General features: G+C 47.2%; 1 long non-coding RNA gene across 1 annotated transcript in view; it reads left to right on the top strand.

Moving 5' to 3' along the window:
• LOC119969499 overlaps positions 1–17,597 on the top strand; it is a 39,488-nt gene extending 21,891 nt beyond the window's left edge. Inside the window, exons 2-3 of the long non-coding RNA XR_005461388.1 lie at positions 6,776–6,845; positions 17,477–17,597. This is a non-coding gene — a long non-coding RNA (uncharacterized LOC119969499). The remainder of the gene's footprint in view (positions 1–6,775; positions 6,846–17,476) is intronic.
• The last annotated feature ends 1,879 nt before the right edge of the window (positions 17,598–19,476 follow it).

Here is a 19,476-nt window from a genome sequence, read left to right as displayed (position 1 = left end):
CTGCATAGGTCGGCGCGTCCTGGACGAGGGGAAAGACGTTGGAGCTCAGCCGTGTGTACAGAATCTGGAGCTTCTGTGCTTCTGGGATTGCATCTGGCGCAGGCCCAATGTAAGCTTCAAAACAGGCTAGCCAATGTTCAAAGTCCTTTTTGGCGTTGTCTGCTTGAGGATGCAGCTGCAGGTGATCCGGCTTGATGCGGAGGTCCATCTCTGAAAACTCTCAGTGTAATAAATTGATAGAAATTTACAGTGCAGAAGGAGGCCATTCAGCCCATCGCGTTTGCACCGGCTCTTGGAAAAAGCACCCGACCCAAGTTCCAGACCTCCACCCCATCCCCATAACCCAGTAACCCCACCCAACACCAAGGGCAATTTTGGACACTAAGGGCAATTAAGCATGGCCAATCCACCTAACCTGCACATCTTTGGACCGTGGGAGGAAACCCGGAGGAAACCCACGCACTCACGGGGAGAATGTGCAGACTCCGCACAGACGATGACCCAAGCCGGCAATCGAACCTCGGACCCTGGAGCTGGAAGCGATTGTGCTAACCACAATGCTACCGTGCTGCCCACTAAAACATTTTTCATATCTTTTATTAATTTACTTTACACCAGATGCCATGTGGGATTCGGCCCCTTGACCTCAGAGTATTAGCCTGGGCCTCTGGATTGCTAGTCTAGCGACATTATCATATGCCACCCCCGCCCCCTTAACCCATCAATTACGAGAAGATGAGAGTAGAATATAATCGAGGCAACGGACCGCCTGAATTTGTAATATTCTCTGTGATTTTAAACAAAATAGCTGCTGCACGGGGAGCACACATATTTATACTCCGCCTACTGGATGGAGCCAGCAGGGAGGGATCTACCGCCATATGTGTAGTACAGGGGCCTTACCATAAAACAAATATATATACAGTATACAGTGGTGACTATCACACTTATCTTAGTGGCCGAATCCACCTTCTACACATTTCTCCAGACAGCACATCAGGAGGTGGCTTGATACATGTCTTACCCTCTGCCCTCTGATGCTCTTGGCAGCCATCCAATGGAGGGCAGCGGGCCTGATGGGCCCAGCCGCCTTTCAGATGCCAAAGTTGATGATGTTTCAGCTGTTCTGCCCGCTGCCCATGAAATGCACTAGTGTCAGGTTGCGGTTGGAGGAGGGGGGGGGGGGGGGGGGGGGGGGGGGGGAGACATGGTGGATTCGGAAGGGCTATGCTGTTCCAGCACTGGCATGGGGTCCCATCATTTTCACCTCCCTCGGGGTGCTCGGTGGCACGTGGGCTACTATATGGGACCTCCAGATGCACCACCATCACCTGCCAGTCCTGGAGACCCATCCTTGTCTGAGACATGGTCTGAATGCTCTCAGCTATGGCGCACTGAGACTGTGGCATGTCCCTCAGCCTCTGTCATGCCCCTCACTGCCTCGGTCATGTTCCTCTATATCTGTGACATGTTCGTCCGTGACTGGCCAAGGTCAGTCAGCGCCTGGCCAATGCTCTTGATGCCCTCAGCCATGATCCTTTATGAATGGGCCAAGCTCAGGAGCACCACAGCAATGTCCATGTACGCCTGGGACATGTCTGCCTGTGACTGGGCTCCCCTGTCCTGTGCCTCAGTGTTCTCCAAGCCTTGGATGTCCTGACACACGGCCACGATGTCTTGCTCTAGGCCGTCCACCACGGATGCCACTCTTTCAGTGCTGGCCTGGAGGCCACCCAGTTTCAGCACCATCTCCTGTGCCTGAAGATGATTGGACTCCTCCAGCTGTACTTGCAGGCACTGGAAAGGTCCAGACACCCCCTCCTGTAAAGTTTGGCTTTGCATTTGTATCTGTACCACTGATGGGATCATATTTTCCAGAAGCGCTACACCTGATGGTAGCACAGTGGTTAGCACTTTTGCTTAACAGCGCCAGGGACCTGAGTTCGATTTCCGCCTTGGGTCCCTGCCTGTGCGGAGTCTGCATGTTCTCCCTGTGTCTGCGGGGGTTTCCTCCGGGTGCTCCGGGTTCCTCCCACAACTCCCGAAGAATTGCTGTTAGGTAATTTGGACATTCTGAATTCTCCCTCACTCTACCCGAGTAGACGCTGGAGTGCGGCGACTCGGGGTTTTTCACAGTAACTTCATTGCAGTATTTATGTAAGCCTACTTGGGACATTAATAAAGATGATGACCTGTCTGGACAACAACTGTTCCCTGGGTTTAGGCAGCTCTCTCGGGGGGCCCTGCCCCCACTTGATGTGCTGCAGCATGTGTGTGGTGCTCAGCAAAGGGTGACCCAGGAGCCTGATCGCCAACATTACCCAGCGAGGTGATAGTCTCTGTGATGGTGGATTGTGCTGGTGAAAACAGTGCTGAAACATTGGTACCTTGCCCGGAGTGATGCTGGGGATTTGGCTGGTGGCCACTGACCCGGGACAGCCCGGCCTCATCTGATGGTGATCCTGCAAGGCAAAAGACATGGGGCTGAATTCTCTCGCCGTCGGGATTCTCCATTTTGCCAGCAGCCCGGGGGTTTCCCGATGCCGTGGGGCTGCTCCACAATGGGAAACTCCATTGATCAGCCGGCGAAACAGAGAATGCCGGTGGCGTGTTGCACCAGAAATCTGGTGTGACAGGCCCAAGGTGTGAGATCTTGGGAAGGACTGGTCTGTGGGAGAGGGGTGACTCACTTTCTATTGGGACATCTGCGTTGCATTGGGCTCTCACTTGTTTGCCACATGCTGACCTCCATTGCAGCCACTGTCTTCTCCTCGGCCTCCCCCGTCAGTTGCAGTGCACTTTCCACAGAGGGGGTGTGGACCCAAATGTCTGGGATTCCCCCTCCCGTCCTCTGGCGCTCGCATCGATTAAGGGTCGGCTTTTCCTGGGGCACAGAATGGACATAGTGAGAGGCTGGGAGATGAGTTCTATCGGGGGTTTATAGTTGATGGCATGTGTGTGCAAGGCTCCTAGCCAAAGAGGGAAAAACATGTGTTGGGGTTTGATGGGGGGAGGATTGTAAGGGAGATGCAGCCAGGTGGGGCGTTGTTGTCCTATAGGGGATTGGGGGCAGATGTGAGGAGTGAGGGATGGAATGATACCAAGGGAAGTGCGGGGGTTACTCAGCCGAGCTGCCCTAAGAAGATTGTTCATCTTCTTCCTGCATTATGTGCCAGTCCTCCTGGTGATGCTGCCAGTACTGACAGCGTCTGCCACTTTTTTCAGGCGCTGTTGAGTAGGATGGGCTTGAGTCTCCACCCCACCTGGGGAACAGTGTGTCCTTCCTCACCTCAATGGCATCCATCATCCGGTCAATCTTGAACTCCTGAAATACAGCCACCTTCTTGGCTGGAATGACAGTCTGTGGTAAGTGGAGCAATTCTAGCCTGTGAGTAAGCAGTTCTAGCCTGTGAGGCTCTCTAGCGTGAATCCCAGCCAAAGTGAATCACATGCCAGCGGGACCGGGAATCACTTGGGCTCCAGGTGGACAGTTTGCTGGACCATTTGCATAGCCTGAATTGTAACTGCATTGCACTCCCAGCGGGAGCGTGAATTTCCCGCAATTCACTTCCAGCAGGCGAACATAGGGCGGGATTCTCCGTTGCCCAAAGCCGATATCATAATCGGCGATCGGATGGAGAATCCCCGTTTATGACAGAATCGGGGGCAGCTCCTGTTTTGGATGCTCCGCCACCTACCCCCCCCCCCCTCCCCCCCTCCCCCCCAAAATGACATCATCGAGGAGGACGCCGCACGCCATTGGGACGGCCTCAGGTCGTTACCTGAAGGCCCTCCCCCGATGGGCCGAGTTCTCGACGGCGCGGGACACGTGTTCTCTCAGTTTTCGTGAACCCGGCATGGCGGCTGCGGACTGTGTCCAACGCCACCATAGTCGGTGGGGAGCAGTGCTGCGGGCCAGGGGGACTTAGGTGAGGGCTGGGAGGACTGGTGGGGGGGTGGCCCGATGGTGGCGAGTGAGTGTCCAGGATAGCACTATCTGGCAGGGCGGGTCTGTGTTGGCCTGCGCCATGTTGTACGGTGCAACCGCTGCAGGTCGTTGTTGTGCGCATGCACGGCCATGGACCCGGCAATTATCCAGGCGTTTATATTGGGAAGGCTGTGCGTTTTACAAGGCGCAGCTGCTCGCTCCTCACTGATCGGATCATCGGTGCTGGGGTGACGCTAACTTTTTCGGCGTAAAACCAGGCACTTCCTCCGGACATAGCCTCAAAATCGGAGAATCCAGCCCATAGCCTCCCAAGTGGTGAATCCTGCCCAGTATTTCTAAACATATATATAATTCTGGAAGCTAATCTCTGTGGTGTATGTCTATTCATTTTTGGTAGAATTTGGCATTCTTGAACTCGGCTACTTGCGATTGCATTTCTTTCTGTAGATCGTACTTCTTGAGTAGCTGTTTCATTATCTGTCATTGTAGAAATTGAAAAGTCCTCAGAAACAGAATCTGAACTCGTCACTAATCTCCATTCCAAAATATAGCTCTCCAGATTTTCTAAAGGTAGAACCCCTTGAGAAGTTTCCGGAAGCTCACATTGTGCAGCAAATAACTGATCAGAGTGATGTTGCCAAACTCTTTCATCATCAGTCTGTACGGTGTATGATAAAGGACCTGTCTTTGCTCGGATCATAGCTGGTACATGTTTCTAATTGATGGTGTAATTCCTTGCTTGAAGTCTCTCTCCCCCTGGTTGAATACTTGTTTTTATAGTTTTGCTCCCTCTGAGCAATTTGTGCTTGTTCTTGTCTTTTTGAAAATCTCTGAAGCATCAGGTGGAGTTAACAAGTCAAACTCTATCGTTCCCTTTTTAAAAACAGCATTGTCGGTGCACTTTGCATGGTAGCATGTGCAGTGTTTCGATAAGATATTACAAATTTATTTACTCTTCTTGATAATGTCCTACAATTCTATGATGCTTTGACAGAATGCTTTAGTGATTGCATAAAACGTTCAGCCAATCCATTCATTGTTGGAGATATGGAGCTGATTTGATAAATTGTATACCGTTCCATTTCAAGTCGTCCTCAAACGCCTTCAAAATAAACTGAGCACCATTATCACTGACAATTTTCCAAATCTTGCAAATATTTTGTCTAGTTTTTCAATTGTCTGCTCAGTTACCATTGACTGCATCATCGCAACTTCTGGCCTTTTCAAGTGTGCATCCAAAATCACTAAGAACATGTGTCCCTCGGTGGTCTAGCATAATTGATGTATATTCTCTGCCATGGCTGAATCAGTCATTTCCACAGATGTTATGGTTGTAATGGTGGAGTGTTCCTTAGTTTTGTACAAGATTCGCATTGCCCAACTTTCTCTTCAATTTGAATGTCTAATCCTGGCCATCAAAAATAACTGCGTGCAAATTCCTTCATCCTTACACACCAGGATGCCTCTCATGCAGTTGGTCAAGGACTGTACTATGTAAGCACGGAGGTATAATCGCACAGATTCCTCATAAGAAAACTCAATTCTGAACTTTCAACTCAAGTCTTCGTGTGATAGAGGGCTTGAAGCCTGGATTTTTACTATGAACGACTGACAGCTTCCCTTTTTGGACCAAGTCTATCACCTTCCCCATCACTGGATCAGTTCTGGTATATCAGTGAACTTGGGATGAAGTCACAGGTACACTATCCACACATGAGAAATACAAAATATTGGCAAAAAAGTTTTTTCTGGGTCAGTCTTGACTTGTAACGGCAATTGTGCTAAAGTATCAGCATTTGCATGCTGATCTGACTTGCAATACTGGATATTGTCAGTGTGCATCGAAAATAATCAATGACCATCTTTGCACGGTAGCACGGTAGCATGGTGGTTAGCATAAATGCTTCACAGCTCCAGGGTCCCAGGTTCAGTTCCCGGCTGGGTCACTGTCTGTGCGGAGTCTGCATGTCCTTCCCGTGTGTGCGTGGGTTTCCTCCGGGTGCTCCGGTTTCCTCCCACAGTCCAAAGATGTGTGGGTTAGGTGGATTGGCCATGCTAAATTGCCCGTAGTGTCCTAAAAAGTAAGGTTAGGGGTGGGGGGGGGGTTGGGTTATGGGTATAGGGTGGATACGTGGGTTTGAGTAGGGTGATCATTGCTCGGCACAACATCGAGGGCCGAAGGGCCTGTTCTGTGCTGTACTATTCTATGTTTTATGTCAAACTAGAAGTTGCCAAAGAAGGTGTACCTTAATATGGCCCAAAGATTGTTGTCAAGGTTTGATGATCTGTCAAAAGGTTAAATTGGTAATGGTGGAACGTCCCTACAGCAAATATTATGCTCAAACCTTCTTTTTCTAACTGAGCGTAATTCATTTCTGTGCTAGTAAGAGTGTGTGAGGCAAATGCTATTGGTCATTCATCTCTTGAAGGCAAGATGTGGGAGATGACAGCACCAACCCCATAGGGTGAGGCATCGCATGCAAGATGCAAATTCATCTTGGGATAATAATGAACCAACAGCTCTGACTTGAGTAAAGCTTCTTTCATTTTATTGTATGCACTTTCACTTTCTGACCAATGCCATGCCTGTTTGACACATTGAAAATATTAAAGGCTCCAATTGTGTTGCTAAATTTGGCACACATATACTATAATAATTGATCAATCTTAAAAATGTCCTTAATCATGTCACATTTAGAGAATGTGGTGCTTCTAAAATTGCTGACATATTTTTGGTTCTTCGTATAAACCATCTTTGTCGATGATGTGACCAAGGTAATTTATGGATGACTTGAAAAATTCACACTTTTCGTTCTTAACTCTCAGGATGTGGCTCTGTTTCCGTTTCGAGGTAGCTTCCAACTTCTCCAAGTGATCCTGTTCACTTGAACCGATGGTGAGTATGTCATCAAAATAACATTGCAATCCATTCAACCCACATAGAATTTGATCTTTGAAAAAGAGCAGGCACAGAAGTTATTCCAAAAATAAGTCTTCTGTAACAAAGCAGACCGTTGCACGTTACAACGGTGACTAGTGGCTGTGACTCGGCATCCACATATATCTGCAGATAATAATAATAACCTTTATTAGTGTTACAAGTAGGCTTACATTACCACTGCAATGAAGTTACTGTGAAAATCCCCCAGTCGCCACATTCCGGCGCCTGATCGGGTACATTGAGGGAAAATTCAGATTGTCCAATTCACCTAACAAGCACGTCTTTTGGGACTTGTGGGAAGAAACCGGAGCACCTGGAGGAAACCCACACAGACACTGGGAGACGTGTGGACTTCATAGAGACAATGACCCATGCCGGAAATCGAACCCAGTTCCCTGGTGTGAAGCAACAGTTCTTACCACTGTGCTACCGTACCACCTGTGAAATATATGAAACATCAAGATTACTGAATTACTGTCCTCCAGAAAGTCCTGCAAAACGTCTTCAATCAACGGCAGTGGATAATGATCTATGCACAAAACTGAGTTTTTTTTTGTCTTTTTTTATAAATTTAGAGTACCCAATTAATTTTTTTCCAATTAAGGAGCAAGTTAGCAATCCACCTACTCAGCACATCTTTGGGTTATGGGGGCAAAACCCACGCAAACACGGGGAGAATGTGCAAATTCCATAGGGACAGTGACCCAGAGCCGGGATCGAACCTGGGACCTCAGCACCGTGAGGCAGCAGGCTGACCACTGCGCCACCGTGCTGCCCATGCACAAAACTGGGTTGATAGTAGTTTTAAAATCTCCACAAATTCTCACTGAGCCATCGTATTTTAATACAAAAATGATTGGGGTTGTCTAATCACTTGTAGAAACAGGTTCAATGACTCCTGTCCTTACTTTCTAATACTTCTAATAATTTATCAACTTCAGGCCTAAATGTTTGTGGTTCGGCTCTAGCTTTGACACATTTTAGTGTGCTCTCTGGCTTGATCTTTAGGTGTCGCTCAACTCCAGCTATGGAGCCGAGTGAATCTTCAAACACTCATACTGCTTCAGAAGTTGTTGCAAATTGAAGAGATCTACCATGTGGATTTAGTGAAGTCTTGCAACACTAAAACTCAGCAGAGTTAAACTTCTCGGACGCAAACAAGAATCTTTTATTGCCTCTATTTAATTCAATTGAGAGAAACTTAAATCTATTCTCAATAAAGTGTGGCTTGCAAAAGGACATAAAGAGAAGTAACTTGTACACAATTTAACTTTCAAAATAATACAGAAAAGGGGCGGGATTCTCCGACCCGGCAGGGGGAAACCGGCGTCAATCCCACCCCCGCCGTGTCCTGAATTCTCCGGCACCAGAGATTCGGTGGGGGCGGGAATCGTTCTGCGTCAGTTGGCGTGCCCCCCCCCTCCCGGCGATTCTCCGGCCCGCAATGGGCTGAAGTCCCACCGCTGCTTCTCCCGCCGGCGTGAATCAAACCACCTGTTCCGGCCTCCCCGAACAGGCGCCGGAAAGTGGCGACTAGGGGCTTTTCACAGTAACTTCATTGAAGCCTACTTGTGACAAAAAGTGATTATTGTTATTAATTTCATGACTGTCAAGTATGGATATGCCCCAAAATGTTGTTGATCACCCTGCATTGACAAGACACCTGCCTTAAGCTCTTGCAGTGGCTTGGTTTCACTGCCTTTTAAGTTTCATCCACTAATTTGTAGGCACAACTAGACTTTTACTTGTGTTATTCTTCTTGCACTTTCTTGATGTAGAAGTTTCTTAAGTTCAACATACCTTGGCAATATGACCCTTCTTGCCACAGTGTTTGCATGTATTCAATTTGCTCCAGCATTCCCCTGTTAAGTTTCCAACCTGTGTACAATGGTAAAATGATTGAATCTTTGCAGCCCTATTCCTTGAGGTTTCCATTTTGTGGATCTTCACTCCAGCCCTTAACTGTGAGGTTTCTCTCGTAGCATGTTCCATAGATGTGACAATTGTCACAACAACTTTTAGAATTAAATCACTTACAGTAAGCACCTTCCCCTGAATAGCTTCACTACGTAACCCACAAAACAGCCTGTGTCGTAAAGTATGATCGAGTGTTGTACCAAATTTACAATATTGAGCTAATCTCCTGAAAAACTATAAATGGTTTCAACTCTTCCTGACTATGGCAGTAGAACTGAAACCTTTCTGCAATCGATAACGGTTCAGGAGAGAAATGTCCCTCTAAGATTTTCATTCATTCACTGTGGGACTTGTCCCCTGGCTGTGGCGAGGGCTTGTCTCCTGGGTGAACAAGATTCTGCCACAGCACAAGGAAGTGCTGAGGGTTTTGGCAAAGGTTGGTATCATGACCGGTACAGGCTTGGAGGGTCGAAGGGCCTGTTCCTGTGCTGCATTGTTCTTTGTTTGTTTGTAAACGTTTTACAGCAACCTAAGCTGAGAAATGTTGCAAACTTTAGGTCCTCCAATGTCTGATTAGCTATTAAAAACAATTGGAATCTTTATTGATATGAATTCCATGTTTCATCATCTTCATCAAACGTGTCCACGGTGCCTGTTTCTCCTGCCATTTTTGGATCCCGGTACCTATGTCTACGCTTCCTCCTTTCCGATATATTTGAAAATATGAGGGCAGCACCGTGGCGCAGTGGGTTAGCCCTGCTGCCTCATGGCGCCGAGGTCCCAGGTTTGATCCCGACTCTGGGTCACTGCCCGTGTGGAGTTTGCACATTCTCCCCTTGTTTGGTGGGTTTCGCCCCCACAACCCAAAGATGTGCAGGGTAGGTGGATTGGCCACACTAAATTGGCCATTATTTGGAAAAAATTAATTGGGTACTCTAAATTTATAAAAGAAAAAAAAATTGAAAATATGACACAAACATTCCCTTGAATTAGTAACGAGGAAATCTTTCCCTTTTATGACTGAATATTTTAACTTTTCTAGCGAATCATGGCCCGTGCAGAGTTAGCAGACTGTGCAGCTTCACCATGTGCGCAGTCGCTGCCACCCAGACCCCACTCACTTCAACGCAAGCAAGTTTTCCCCAACTGTTGTTCTTCTTACTCACAGTTGCTGTCAAAAACTTTTGTTAAACCTTTACATTAGCGGCAGTGCTTCGCCCAACGTCTGCGTGTGTGCACGGGTCCAGTCCCAGGAATCTTCCTTTTCTCCATCCCACAATTAATCAACAAAACTCTTCTTTCCAGCGGTTGTATCTGCCTCTGTCCTCGTCACCAATTTTCTCTCCTGTTATAATTCTTTGTTGCCACAAAGAGAATAGGTATGGAGGTGCCCACAATCTGGATTCTTGTAAAACACGATGAGAGATTTATTGAGAGTGTTGTTCAATACAATCAAGATGAGGATCTGCTCAAAGCCCGCATAAATACCCCGCTGACATCACTACACATCACATGTTGCAGAATCAGCAAGAATATATTCCCATATACATAACAAAAAGCAATAGGAATAAGTTAATGACAACCAAAACTCTTCTGTTCTGAAATCATCAGCATCACCAGAATTGATCATTAAAAGAGATTTTACTTGTAGCTATGATTCAGTTTGGCATTTTTGAATCATTCAACAATGGCAAGGTGGAGATTTTTCAGTTTACTTGAATAACCTTATTAATAAAGAACATTTATATATTTCATATTTTTCATTTCATTCAGCTACCAACCATCATAACAATAAGACAATTCAGCATTCAATGAGGTAATGATTTTAATCAGATTCGTTGCCGCATAAATAGTTTTTGTTTGTAGCTTCATGAGAGTTAATTCATTTCCATAGAGGAAATAAAAACACTAAAGACAGATAACAGAAAACAGACCCGTAGAATTCCTGGTAACATTTGCCTTTAATATGTAAAAGAGTTACACAACAAAGAAGCAAATACTTCCTCATAATCTGAAAGGATATTAAAAGTCTGTGGAGATACATGTTCTGATTTTAAACATTCAGGGTTATGGTTTTCGGTTGATCTGATGCTGCTGTAATTCAGAGATTTTGGCATAATTTTATAAAAGCCTTAGTTGTAATGCAGCTCCTGTGATCTTCTATGTACTGGTGTAGCGAGAGAAATCTGTCCTTAAATTTCAAGCAGATTTCATAAACATCATGACAGCATGTGTTTAAATAAGCACAATTATCAGAATTTCTACCTCAATTATCAATGCTCAAATTATTTGTGTTCATGCTTAGTCATGAGAATTTTCACTATTAATAGGGTTCCAGCAAAAGATTGGGTTGCATTTTATTTTCTCTTTTGGAGCAAAGTCCTTTGCCATCATGAAATGAAAAAAATGAAAATCGCTTATTGTCACGAGTAGGCTTCAATGAAGTTACTGTGAAAAGCCCCTAGTCGCCACATTCCGGCGCCTGTCCGGGGAGGCTGGTACGGGAATCAAACCGTGCTGCTGGCCTGCTTGGTCTGCTTTATAAGCCAGCGATTTAGCCTTGTGAGCTAAACCAGCCCCTCAAACCAGCCTCTCAACCAGCCCCTCAACCAGCCCCTCATATAAGTTTGAGTCAATGTTTGGTACCTTTCGTTCTCTGATCATTCCTGATGTGAGGGACTTGGTATATGCAGTAGTAAGCTTATTATGTAGAAGCACAAGTAGTGTAATAAAATGGTACTTAGCAAGGCGGTCACAATCTGTTCCTATGGACACCAGCTCTGGACTCGCTGGATAATTGGGGAGCTGTCTTCTACTCTGCTCTTGTTAGTGCTGTATTCTTGTTGACCATAGTCTATCATCTGATCTCTTAGTTGTGTGTTGAGGGTCAGAAGATTCTTCTTCCTATACCCTGCATGGGTCTAGCCTTGTGCCATGTCAGGCGACTGATTAGTTTATCCTTGAGTAGGGTGAAATCTCATTTTAGCCAACCTCGTTAGTGTATTATTATTTTGTTGACCTGATTAGTTTAGCATGAGTTCATTATTGTCCATTACTGCATTGTTAACTTACATGTCTCTCATGCATGATGTTTCTGTTTATTAAGCAGGAGATCTCTTAGTTAACATAGTCAACAAATCTCAGTTCTTTACCTTTGCCATTGTCTTATTTCAGCGTTTCAGAGTTCAGCGGAAAGGTCAAAATACTCCCTCACATCAGCTTTCGTTCCATCATTCCCATACATCGAAATATTACACTAACCGAATGATTAGAAATTATGCCTCGCTCCTCGACATTTCCAGATTTCGTAATTCCACACTAATCTACAAGTAAGATTGGGCTGTGTTACAACAGAGGGTCAATCAACTGATCTGCTGGTTCATAGCTTTCACACACTTGTGTCCATGACTCCTGTTCCGACCCCTTTAGGGGCCAAGGACTGTGCTCCATTCGATTTCCCCCATACACAGCTGAGTATGAACTTCCCCGGTAATTGGGTGGGGTTTCCCCTTAACAAGGGAGAACTACTCAGTATAAAAACCCTGACCTGGATGCAGGTGAGGGACGGTGGCTCTTCTGGGAGAGGAGTTACAGTTTGATTATTTTGTGTACAAAGTAATAAACCTGCAGTTCATTTCTATCCTACCGTGCTTTCCTGCTGTCTCTCCCACTCGAGTTCCACAACTCCAAATGCCATACGTCTGCCACAGATTTAAGACAGCTACATGCTCACCCAAACGCAACAACAGCTTACCAAGTAGAGAAGGGTGCACTAATTAATTGACAGCCTCTTCATCACTAATCTCATTAGATCTTTGAAAGCAACATGGAATCTAGGAGTAGTTGTGAAGTATTCAGAGGCCAACCTCTGAGTCAGATACTCTGGGTTTGAGATCCGCCCCAGGACCTGATGGCCAAGGAAGGTGCGTTCATAACACGGTCAAACAGGTTGAGTGCATCAACCTGCAAATACTTCCAAATAAGCCAATGGTCGGTGGTAAGAGCAGGAGAAACTCCTGGTCAGCCATATTTTATGCAGAAAGGCACCCCACAAGCTTTCAGCCCCTGGTGGCAAATTAGCAACCTGTTTCAGGAATTACTAGCTATGGAAACAGATGAAACTTTGTCTTAGTGCACCAATAAGTGTGGGAACAGAATTGGAAAATGGAGACTGCTTGTTAGAATATGGTTGATTTTAACTCACCGATACATATAGCATATTGGCGTGTTTACACTGAGGCAGGGGTCCCTCAGTTATGCTGGATGTTTGATTTTCAGAGGAATACAATATATTCACGGCTTCTCCAATAACTTAACAAGTTCAGACCTATTCCCGGTCTAATCCCGGTATACACCAGGCTGAAACAGAGTCGTACTGAGGGAATGCTCACTTATCTACCGTGGTAGTCCCTCAAGGTGTTTTTCCTAATGCTACAACTTGGATAGTGGAACGCTTCCATTGAGCACATTACAGATGATTATGGTGGGTGACCCAGAAAAGCTGTGGCCTTGAGGATGTAGGCTGGAGCAGTGTGGTTTGGCTGACGGTATGGCACGAGCAAGGACTGTAGCTGAGGAATTTAGAGAGTGCCTCTCTCTCGAGTCTCAGTTACTCTCCTGAGGCTAAATTGCCTCTTAGTGTCCAAAGGTTGGGTGGGGTTATCGGGATATGGCAGGGAAGTGGGCCTAATTAGGGTGCTCTTTCAGAGGGTCGATGCAGACTTGGCGGGCCGAATGGCCTCCTTTTGTACTGTAAGAATTGTATTCTAAGAATGCTCACTTGGATAAGGTATATTAGATGACCAGGAGAGAAAGGAAATAAAAGTTTAAAAAAGAGCACATTAAAAGGGAATTTTTGTATTTAACAAATCCATTCTGATTAACTTACATCCAAAGAACTGTCATCATAGAATCCATTCGGCCATGATACTTTCGAAGATGCATTGGTCCAGGTGATCGGTAGATATATAGGGTATTTGCATTTTCTACATGTCAAGTTGCTGGTAATATGCGTTGATAACGTCACAGTGAGGAAAATAGGGCATCTGGGACAGGGCAAGTGCCTATGCATATCTTTAACCAATTGGATTGAAGGATTGTGAAATTAACAATGCTAAGTCTGAGAAGAGAATGCTGGTTAGAGTTGGTAAATTCAATGTCAAATAAGATACAGAATGAGAAGTAAAGGGAAGGAAAGAGAGATTGATTGAAAGAGAGAAAAGTGATGGATAGGAAAGGTTTAAAAAAAATGTAAAATCTTGAACTTTTACATATTTAAAATCTCTAACAACAATTAAAATCTGAAGGAATGAGATGCCACACTTATGACAACTAATTTCCAATGCCACCATAAGACATAGGAGAAGAATTAGGCCACTCGGCCCATTGAGTCTGCTCTGCCATTCAATCATGGCTGATATTTTCTCATTCCCATTCTCCTGTCTTTCCCCATAACCCCTGATCCCCTTATCCTTATTAATCAATAACCTATCTATCTCTGTCTTAAAGACACTCAGTGATTTGGCCTCCACAACCATCTGCGGCAAAGAGTTCCATAGATTCATCACCCTCTGGCTGAAGAAATTCCTCCTCATCTCTGTTTTAAAAGACGACCTTTAGTCTGAAATGGTGACCTCTGGTTCTAATTTTTCCTACAAGTGGAAACATCCTCTCCATGTCCACTCTATCTAGGCCTCGCAGTATCTTGTAAGTTTCAATGAGATCCCCCATCATCCTTCTAAACTCCAACGAGTACAGACCCAGAGTCCTCAACCGTTCCTCATACGACAAGTTCTTCATTCCCGGGATCATTCTTGTGAACCTCTCAAGGCCAACATATCCTTCCTTAGATATGGGGCCCAAAACTGCTCACAATACTCGAAATGGGGTCTTACCAGAGCCTTATACAGCCTCAGAAGTACATCCCTGGTTTTGTATTCTAGCCCTCTTGACATGAATACTGACATTGCATTTGCCTTCTTAACTGCTGACTGAACCTGCACGTTAACCTTAAGAGAATCGTGAACAAGGACTCCCAAGTCTCTTTGTGCTTCTGATTTCCTAAGTATTTCCCCATTTAGAAAATGGTCTATGTCTAAATTCTTCCTTCCAAAGTGCATAACCTCACACTTTTCCACATTGTATTTCATTTTCCACCTCATTGGCCTCTCTCCTAGCCTGTCCAAATACTTCTGAAGCCCTCTTGCTTCCTCAATGATACCTGTCCCTCTACAGTCTTTGTATCATCTGCAAACTTAGCAACAGTGCCTTCGGTTCCTTCTTCCAAATCATTAATGTATATTGTGAAAAGTTGTGGTCCCAGCACAGACTCCTGAGGCACACCACTAGTCACCGGCTGCCACCGAGGTTGACTGTTAATAAGTAACATTTATCATAGGTTTTAATTTTTCTTGTGAGTTTACTTCATATCTACAGCACCAGCACCTTCACATTGTTCAGTGCAATTCAATGGTGAACTAAATGTCGAGATACCATTTTCATGAAGGTAATGGTAGAGTGGTACATCTTGGACAGCAACTTGTGGATTTCTACATTTAATCATGCTTCTGTCCTTGGCTGGGATTCTCCCCTACCCGACGGGGCAGGGGGTCCCGGCGTGATGGAGTGGCGTGAACCACTCCGGCGTCAGGCCGCCCCAAAGATGCGGAGGTCTCCGTACTTTTAGGGGCCAAGCCGTCACATTGAGGGGCTAGGCCCGTGCCGGAGTGGTTCCCACTCCACCGGCTGGCGTGAACAGCCTTTGGCGCCACGCCAGCCGGGGCCGAAAGGACTTCGCCGGCTGGTGTACGTCCACGCATGCGCCGGAGCATATGGGGCTGCTGACGTCATCCTGGCACATGCGCAGGGAAGGGGGTCTCTTCTGCCTCTGCCATGGTGAAGACCATGGCGAAGGCGGAAGAAAAAGAGTGCCCCCACGGCACAGGCCCGCCTGCTGATCGGTGGGCCTCCATCGCGGACCAGGCCACCGTGGGGGCACCCCCCGGGGTCAGATCGCCCTGCGCCTCCCCCTAGGACCCTGGCGCCCCCCCCCGTGCCACCATCCTGCAGGTCAGGTAGGTATTTTGAATCTCGCCGGCGGGAGAGGCTTGTCAGCGGCGGGACTGCGGCCCATCGCAGGCCAGTGAATTGCCGCGGGGGGCCCGCCGATCGCGCAGCACAATTCCCCGGTGGTGCAGTATTCGGGACACTGCGGGGGCAGGATTGACGCCAGCGATTCTCCGACCCGGCCCCGGGGGGGGGGGGGGTCAGAGAATCCCGCCCCTTGTTTGAACTCTTGTAGTATTTGTGTATAAACAATTTGCATCATTGTTATTTTGAAAGTAAGGTCTGGGGTGTGGTTTAATAAGGAGAGCATTATTATACCACACCATGTACACTGTACAATGTGCCTTCTTACATTTAAGGACCTAAAAAAGTAGGCTCAGAAGACCATACAGCCCATTGATCTTGCTCCACCATTCAATATGATCATGCTTGATCTTGGGCTTCAACCCAGGGACCAATCTAGTGAACCTCCATTGCATATATATCCTTCTTTCGATATGGAGACCAAACTTGCACACAGTATTCCAGGTGTGGTCTTAAAACCCCACAAAATAAATTATAGCAAGACTTCTTTAATTTTGCTCTCTAATCTCCTTGCGGCAAAGGCCAACATGCAGTTTTCTTTCCTAATTGCTTGCTGCATCCGCATGCTAATGTTTTTGCATTTCTTGTATGAGTGTACCCAATTCTCTTTGAACATCACCATTTTCAACAGTCGGGGAGCGGAATTCTCCGCTCCCGTGGAAAATCGAGAAGGCCGTCGTGAACTCGGCCGAGTTTCACGACAGCCTCGGAGGCCGCTCCTCTCACCTTATTAACCCCCACCCAGGGGGCTAGGAGCGGTGCTCCATTATTCTCGGCCGCCGGGCCTTGTTGCTGGCATTAAGGCCCGGCGCACCGAGAATGCCACGGCCAGCACGCCTAATGACGTCAGCCGCGCATGCGCAGGTTGGCCGGCGCCAACCCGCGCATGCGCGGTTGCCGACTTCCCCTCCGCTGCCCCGTAAGACGTGGCGGCTTGATCTTGCGAGGTGACGGAGGGAAAAGAGTGCGTCCCTTTGAGACGCCGGCCCGACGATCGGTAGGCACCGATCGCGGGCCAGTCCCCTTCAGAGCACGGCCGTGGTGCTCACTCCCCTCTCCGCCCCCCACAAGCGTCAAACCAGCATTTGGCGCCATGTTCACGATGGCAGCGACCAGGTGTGGTTGCCGCCGTCGTGAATCGGTCGCAAACGGCAGGCCGCTTGGCTCATCCGGGTCGGAGAATCGCCGGTAGTCGTGAAAAACGTTTAAAAAAAAAAAAATCTGCTTTTCAATTCTTATGGTCAAAGTGAATAATCTCATACTTCTCTATCTAATGCTCTGCCAATCACTTTTTTGCCCATCTATTCAACCTGTTTTTATACGTTTGTGTTGTCCCCACAGCTTGCATTCCCACCTAGCTTTGTATCATCAGTAAACTTAGAAATATTTCCCGTTGTCTCTTTGGTTAAGTTATTAATATAGATTGTAAATAGCTAAGGCCCCAACACTGATCTTAGCGACACTCCACTCGTCAAAGCATTCCAATTATAAATGCCCCATTTTCCCCCTATTTTCTGCAGATGAAAAGATGCAATGGCGAGGGTCTTTAATGGGACAGGATTGAAAGAGGTGACTGACAGGAGCAGGCAATGGAGAAGTGTGATCAACCCAGCTAAAATGGGAGAAGTCAAACAAAGAGGACAAATCTGTTATTTTGAAATAAATAAATGCTACTTTTAACCTTTCAGTATCCTAATAAAGTAGGATTCTGTTAAAGCATATTTGTTCAGGTTTTGACTGTTATTTCACAAAAAAGGAATATTTTTTATTTTATTAGATCAGACAAAGATCTGCCACTACCACAGAATCTGCACATTGTTAAGTAATATCATTTTTGCGAATGATATTATAGCTGCATCGTCCTTCACTACCAATCTTGATTCAAGCACAGTTACGGGAGACCCTACACCCTCCCTTCAGATTATTTGTGCAGCAGGGTAGCATGGTGGTTAGCATAAATGCTTCACAGCTCCAGGGTCCCAGGTTTGATTCCCGGCTGGGTCACTGTCTGTGTGGAGTCTGCACATCCTCCCGCTGTGTGCGTGGGTTTCCTCCGGGTGCTCCCACAGTCCAAAGATGTGCGGGTTAGGTGGATTGGCCATGCTAAATTGCCTGTAGTGTCCTAATTAAAGTAAGGTTAAGGGTGGGGTTGTTGGGTTACGGGTTACGGGTATAGGGTGGATACGTGGGTTTGAGTAGGGTGATCATGGCTCGGCACAACATTGAGGGCCGAAGGGCCTGTTCTGTGCTGTACTGTTCTATTCAGGAATGATGTTGCCATTTCTGAAACAGGAGCTGCTTACCAATTACAAGGTTTTTATTTTAGAACATGAGAATATTACAAGTAGGACGTTCTGGGTGACTGCATTAACATAAACCATCATGATACCAAAAAGTATGGGGCTGGTTTAGCTCACCAGGCTAAATCGCTGGCTTTTAAAGCAGACCAAGCAGGCCAGCAGTTCGATCCCCGGACAGGCGCCGGAATGTGGCGACTAGGGGCTTTTCACAGTAACTTCACTGAAGCGTACTCGTGACAATAAGAGATTTTCATTTCATTTCTCATTTTCAAGTACTTTGCTATATTTATGAAACACACTGGGCGTGATTCTCCGCACCCGCGGAAAATCGCGAAGTTGGCATCAAAAACGGGCGCGTTTGATGACGGTCGGGAAGGGTCCATTTCCCGACGTATTCACGTCCGGGAAATGGGCTAGGAACGGGGCCGCGTCAATCACGTGCGCGATGACGCCGGAACCGATGACGACACGAATACGCCCACGTGACGCCGCCCGACGCCGTAAAAAGGCGCAGGCGAGCACAGAATCTGTAGGCCAGGATGTCGGAGCTCAGGAGAGCAGCCCCGCGATTCGTAGAGGCTGACGTGGAGACGCTGCTCGAATCAATCGAGCAGAGGAGGGGCATCATCTGCCCACGTAGAGGGCATCGCCACCCTGCCAGCGCGGTGCGCCAGGCCTGGCGTGAGGTGGCTGCTGCCGTCAGTGCTGTGGGGAAGACCCCTCGCTCTGCAGAGCAATGTCGGAAAAAGATGCACGACATCACCAGGGCTGCCAGGGTAAGTGCCAAGAGGGTGCCCCCGGGTCACAACTATCCCTCCCCCCTTTACTTAATCACCCACCTCCCCCCCACCCCCGGCACGGGGGGTGGAGGGGGATTGGGGCAGAGTGAGTTGAGGGTGGTTCACAAAGTAGTCACAGGCCCAGCGCTCTGGCCCCCGTGGAGAGATGCAATGGTCTTATTACAACTTGACCCACAAACTGTGCCAGTATCTGAACGGACTGCTGATACCTGCCGTATTGTAATGATCTACCTATGCCCCCCTCCCCCAACAGGACAAGACCGCTCACAACACCCGTGAGCGGAACAAGAGTGGAGGGGGTTCGCCCATCCTGCACACCCTCACCACGTTTGAGCAGAGGGCACTGGACCTTGTTGGGGGATCTGCCACCCGGGAGATCGCGCAATGCGAGGTTGGCGGAGCTGCAACAAGTGAGACAAC

This window comes from Scyliorhinus canicula, chromosome 7 (assembly GCF_902713615.1).
Source record: "Scyliorhinus canicula chromosome 7, sScyCan1.1, whole genome shotgun sequence".
NCBI classification, from domain to species: Eukaryota; Metazoa; Chordata; class Chondrichthyes; order Carcharhiniformes; family Scyliorhinidae; genus Scyliorhinus; species Scyliorhinus canicula.
This window is presented reverse-complemented; position numbering and strand designations above follow the sequence as displayed.